The following is a 6,188-nucleotide window of genomic DNA, read 5'->3' as shown; positions in this document are numbered from 1 at the left end:
TGTTTTACACCCATTTTACGTCTAAAAAAAAAGCCTATGTAAATTTCTATGTGAAGAAAGAGGGGAACTCATTTACAGTCTAGTGTCTAAGTTGAGATTCAATTTTGAGATTTAGGGGCTGTGAAACAAACCCTAAGGCCATGTTTGACAACCATTAATTTAGGGAAATGATAAATGTGCCCCTTTTCATCACTTGGGACACCCAGCTGCATTGTACGTGGCAATCATGTCACTTCATTCCTTCAAAAGTGAAGTACATCAGCCCCTTTGCAGTCATAGATACACTGTGGCTGGGTGTCCCAAGTGATGAAAACGGCCGGATTTATCATTTCCCTATAATTTATCTTCCTTGGTTGTCAAAGATGGCCTAAACCATCGAAGGTGGTGCCAAATTGTGAGTAGCATTTGGACAGTCAGGATCATCAGATGACAGCATTTTTGGGCCATGACCCATTCGATCGACGATTAGGAACAGTGGGATGACAGATCCCTACATATAGATGTAGCATAGCAAAATTCAATGAGAAGTTGCTGGGCTTCACAAGAGCTGTTACATTCGTAAACAAAAGAAAAATCGTTGCCTTTTCACGTTTCTGAAGATACAGAAATCTCAGGCCTTTAGTTTTTGCCATGGGAAGTTATTGTATTCGTTCCCTTTTGTTCCCAGCAGCCACCCCCTCTAGTGTATTCATGACCATGGTTTAAAATTTTGGTTTCGGCAACCGTTTCGGGCATTCGGAAAACCAAAATTTCGGTCAAAATTTTGTAACGTTTTTTTTTTTTTTAAAATAAAAAATGCATTTTATCGAAATTTCGGACCGAAATTCCTAAATTTCGGACCGAAATTCCTAAATTTCGGACCGAAATTCCTAAATTTCGGCCGAAATTTGGTAAATGGCGAAATATTTAATTTTGCCAAATACCGGTTTTGGTCCCCACCGAAAACTGAAATTTCGGATTTCGGTCGAAATTTTAAACCATGTTCATGACTAATCAGTGATCCATAGGCGGCCAACTTCATTATAGGCTGCCATTGGATCCAATATCAATGAGAGCACTTTGATATATAGAGAGATGTGTTATTATTAAAACAAGGGAATGCAGATATTACTTCCCTTAACAATATTTAACTGGAGAAAGAGAAAGGGATATAATCAAATGTTACTAACAATATTTACTTTTATAAACGGGTATAAATTATCAATAAACATTATATTGTTTGCAGCCCCCACTATATGAATGGGTGGGTTGATTTGGTGGGTCCCACGGCCCCATCAAAGAGTGTAAAATGGCAGGGCACCTGATAATCCCGCAGGAGGTGGAAAACAATTCCACGAAAAGAAGAAATCAAGGGTCTACTTTGTAAGTTTCTTTGAAAGCAGGGGAAAATTTTTATTTTGGAAAATAAGTTCCATGGAAATTTTATTTTCTATGGGAGAAATCGAGTAAATTTTACATAGAAAAAAACAGTAAAATTTTCCATGAAAATGTTTCCAATAAAAATTTTCCATGGAAAAAGAATGAGAAGTGTGATTTTAGGAAGTATGCCGAAAATATGTACACATCATGATGCAAAAGGTATGTTTTGGAATGAATAAATTAGCAGTACGTATGCAGTGGATCTCAGTGTATAGCAGGTGAGTTCAATTACACGTATGGACCAACAAAGCTGGGTCTATAAACAGGTCAATATCTAATGGGGATCCTTTCGCTATACACTGATAATCCAGTATATAGCCTCACTGCATCATTCCTCTAAAGTTGGACACCTATGGGTTTCTCCACCTGCAGAAGAAAATCAGTAAGCAGAGTGTTTACATGGACTATATTCCATCAACCCAACAGAGTTTCATGATCCCTCATGCCAAAAAAAATGCATCTTGTGATAACTTGGATGCAGTTAGGAAGCCAAAATATGAACACTTACAATTTGAGACACTCCACCTCTATAACTGCACAAAAATATACCAATTCCAATAACCGCCATCCAAAAAACTAAAATAAGAACCTCCCTTTCTTCACCTGCAAGAACTGGATCTTAACCTGCCAAGAAACCAAATCCAGTACACTAAGGAGGGTATAGTTGACATCATCTCTTGTAATTAAGTAAAATCTAAGAAATTGGTGAACATTTTAACTCGACAGGTAGCACTGTGAGGAATGATAATATGTGAATTTCTTAAGGACAACACAACCATCCAATAGTTTTTAGATCTGAATTAGCAGTTTAGCACAGTATTAGGCTTGGTTAGTTCACACTAAGATCATTTCTCATTGTGTTGAAGAAAATATAGGAACTATTAAAATAAAGACTTCTGAATCAATCAACTTTATAGTAAACAAACTTCCATTCCTCCTGCTGGGAAATAGTAACTATTAAAATATATGACACTTGAACATATAGCAGGGAGAAGAAGTTAACATGCTTGAATTGATATATGAAACTATATAACCATGTGCAAAAAGACAAAGAACATCCAGATGTTAAAGATAGTTTGAAGAAAAAAAGCATCACGAAGTCCATTAAGAGAGCATGAGAATTCTCGTAAATCAACCTACATAGTAATTACTATGGCAATAGAACCATTCCCAAATATATCTTTGTATCAAATGATAAATTAATTTCATGTAAACACTAAATTACCTTGTCTTCTGCTTTTTAACTGGCTTTTGACAGTATTTTGAGGAATTGTAATTACTTTTTGTCCAAATCACTAGCACTTGAATTAAAACTTCTAGAATCTCTGGCATTACTGTAAGTCACCTTGGCGGTTGTCATATTTCCTTCAGATTTAGGAAGTTTTGCTTTTCGATTATTGTTCACAGCCTTTTTGTGTTTAGTGCCTTTCGAAGTTGATTGCTGAGGAAGTTCCCGATTATCTTGTATTTTCAGCCTTTAACTGAAAGTAACAGCGCATGTAAGTTACCTAATAGTCATATGAGAAATAAGATAGCCAGTAGCATGCTTCATTCCATCCATACCAATAAAATGGAGGTTTTCATTACTGAAATTTACTTTGTACACATACTTCTTTCTCCGAAATCCAAAAATTTTAAACTACTAACAAGTATTGTAGGTCCTGTTATAACTAAGGTTTTAAATCTCGGTTTCGGTTTCGGTACGAAATTTCGGACGAAATCTTGTAAAAATTTCACCGAAATTTCGCCGAAATTTTGTACTTCACCGAAACGTTTCACCGAAATTTTACCGAAACGTTTCGGCGAAGTTTGGTACTTTTCCGACTCACTGTGAATTTCGTTTCATTTTCCACCGAAACCGAAACATTTCGGCTGAAACGAAATATTTCGGCCGAAATTTAAAACCATGGTTATAACTAATATTTCAGTGGAATTATTCTTAAAACCATAAAGCCCATAAAACCAAAACTTCTTAATTACTAGCCCACACACACAACCCACGATGACCAATCAGCATCTACCTAGGTGCCATGGATCCCATATTAGATGCAATCAACAATGAAAAGAAAAATATAAGTGTTTCACACCTCTTTATAGTTAACCAAATTCATAAACAACAGAACAGAGAAATAGTTAGAGGAATTACTTACTTCTTGCTTTCTTCCGATTATAGAAATAGGGCAATCCAAATTGGTGGCATCATAATTGATTCAGTGTCAAGGTTCTGGAAAAGTTGTCGGATACTCTCATCCTCAAAGTTGAAAAAACGGTACTTTGACAGATGGATGATAACAGTGGATGGCAGAGAGATGATCTATTCAACCCATGTTCAGGGAAGGAAATCTTCCTTACCCCACTAGATGACTGCCTATATTTAAGCTGCGGTCATGAAGATCCATCTTCCCCTGACTCTCAACATAATTATGAAAGTATTGTCGTACTAAAGATGGTTTAGTCATCCAGGCCACATCGTCTGATGATCACAACTATAGGATTTCGTCTGTGATCACAACTATAGGATTTTAGGATGGACTATTGAACCAGGGTTATCCTTCTTTCAACCGTGACACAAGGTATGGTTTCACATATAATTTGGTCGGCCACAGACCACAGGGTCCTGGTCCTCGGTAAGTGATATAATATGTTATATGGAGCGGTGCTATTTCACTAGTTATATTGGAGAACTTTTTATTTGTGAGAATGTGATAGCCATAATCCAAACATGACTATATTTACACCGTCGCCGTTGCCAACAAGTGGCCATGACCGTAGGTGGTATTTAGTAGAATCAACTGGGGAGTTACTGTTAATCAGGAGGGACTATTATATTGACTATATGAACAACCTATATATAGTTATATTCAACAGTATATGACAATTGGTTTTAGAGTTTTCATGTGGTGAGCCCTCAAGGTGGTGGATTGAGGCAAATAGTCTCGGTGATCGCATCGGTGGTGCAAATATAGTGGTGTTTGGAGGACGGCTATCACAATCCTCATAAGATTTATGCAAAACTATGCTATGTGTCGCGATTGAAAGAAGGATAACACTGATTCATTAGTCGGTGCTAAAATCCTATAGTTGTACTCATCAGGTGATGTGGGCCTGAATGATAGAACTATCTTTAGTACAAGAATACTTTCATAATTATATTGAGAGCGAGGAGAAGATATATTAGATCTTCATAATCGCATTTGAAATATGGGCATACATCTAGTGGGCAAGAAAGTTTGACGCAGCACAAATGTGTGGCAGATTTGATTCCAATCACGATTAGCACTTGTCACAAGAATTCAATGATATTTGGATTGGATCATTAGCCTCCTTGGAGTTTCGTTTCATCAGCTCCCTGAAAATAGATATCCTTACTCCTGGAGTTCAATTTGAGTCAACTCTCATTTGAGGCCTGATTATTTACATGCTATGGGTATCTACTTGGTAGAGGCATTTAATCAAATAGTTTGTAGATGAAATTTCCACCACATAGCATTAAAAGCCAAAAGAGTCACAACAATTGATTATAGATTCACTTCAACAACTAAGGTACCATTAATCAATGGAATTAGTAGGCCAAAATATCTATCTTCCAAAATTGTTCCCTGGAGAACCATCACATGCAAGAAATAAGATTGGATCTAATTGAATTATACAAAGCTCTGTTTTAAATCCCACATTCCAACCGGATGATATTGTAGCTCATTCAATCTGATTGATACACACATCAGCCAACAGATGTTTGATAACAATCTCATGAAGGTAAAATAACAATGAAACAAGTGCTCCTTTATTCACTTTCCAACATCGCAGATGCTAAAGAAAACTCAACCTACAATGGAAACTTAAATTGAAACTCTAAATTTCTGTGTAATGAACCTCTGAATCTAACAACGAAATACAAAGAGAAAGGAATTCGGTAATGGCGATCCAATCGTGGGGACAAGATGATTCTTACTGAATTTCTGGATTCAATTCCTTCTTTGGACCGAGGTCTACAGAAAATTACAGATCAGAAGGTGAAATCTCTGACTTCCCTTCTCAATTCTGAAAATCTCTGTGTTGGTGACTCCCTTTCCTAGCTGAACAAAGGAGCTTCCCAAAAAGAAAAATCTCAGATCCCCTTCAAAGACTTCCTTCGTTGCCTTTTATTTGGTTTATTCTAAGAGGATAACAAATGATAATTTTGCCCTATAGCTAGACATGATCAACCAGTAATCAAAAATGTAATTCCAAGGAAGGATAACTATTCTGGACTTGAGTAACTGCTGGCCAACAAATGTCTTGGAATTGATTCAACTACTGCCCAACCCGGACTTGTTATTCCGGGTCTTAATTCTTTCGGATCTTCTTAACTGCCTTGGGTGGGTTTGCTGATGTAGGCACTCAACTTCTGGATGCCCGGCTTGGTCACTATCATTTACTATGGCTTTGCGTCAGGCTCCCCCTCTTGATTGGAACTTGTCCTCAAGTTCGATTCTTGTTGGAAAATATAAAGTTGAAATCTGATCTGTGACTTAATCGAACCCAAAAGGTGCAACTCGAAGCGAATAACTGTTACTTGAAACAAAACTTTTTTCTGTTGGAAATCAGAAACCGAAATGAACCAGTACTTATCTCTTTTGTAGAAAACATTTCTGAAAAACAGATTGAGAAGAAGAAGGCTGAGTCGTGCCACTGGTCACTCTCCTTAGGAATCATATCCGCCCCCTACCGGTGCAACCAGGATCCGCGAACCGACGCTCCAAGATAAAACAGCCAAAACTGGCTCCAGT

The 6,188-nt window shown here is 37.2% G+C and overlaps 1 long non-coding RNA gene across 2 annotated transcripts; it reads right to left on the bottom strand.

Annotated features, from left to right (window-relative positions):
- Positions 1 to 1,588: 1,588 nt before the first annotated feature.
- Positions 1,589 to 5,928, bottom strand: LOC143881183 (uncharacterized). Of its 2 annotated transcripts, none has more exons than XR_013251900.1 (4): positions 5,372 to 5,928; positions 2,645 to 2,900; positions 1,928 to 2,043; positions 1,589 to 1,785 (listed from the first exon to the last, which is right to left on the bottom strand). It is a non-coding gene; the product is annotated as an uncharacterized LOC143881183 (long non-coding RNA). The 2 variants fall into 2 exon arrangements; XR_013251901.1 differs by having other exon boundaries at positions 2,765 to 2,900.
- Positions 5,929 to 6,188: the final 260 nt, after the last annotated feature.

Source organism: Tasmannia lanceolata, unplaced genomic scaffold (assembly GCF_043159265.1).
Source record: "Tasmannia lanceolata isolate RefF3 unplaced genomic scaffold, GAP_Taslan_0.1 ptg000007l, whole genome shotgun sequence".
NCBI classification, from domain to species: Eukaryota; Viridiplantae; Streptophyta; class Magnoliopsida; order Canellales; family Winteraceae; genus Tasmannia; species Tasmannia lanceolata.
Note: the sequence above shows the minus strand (reverse complement) of the source record. Positions and strands in the feature narration are given on the sequence as shown.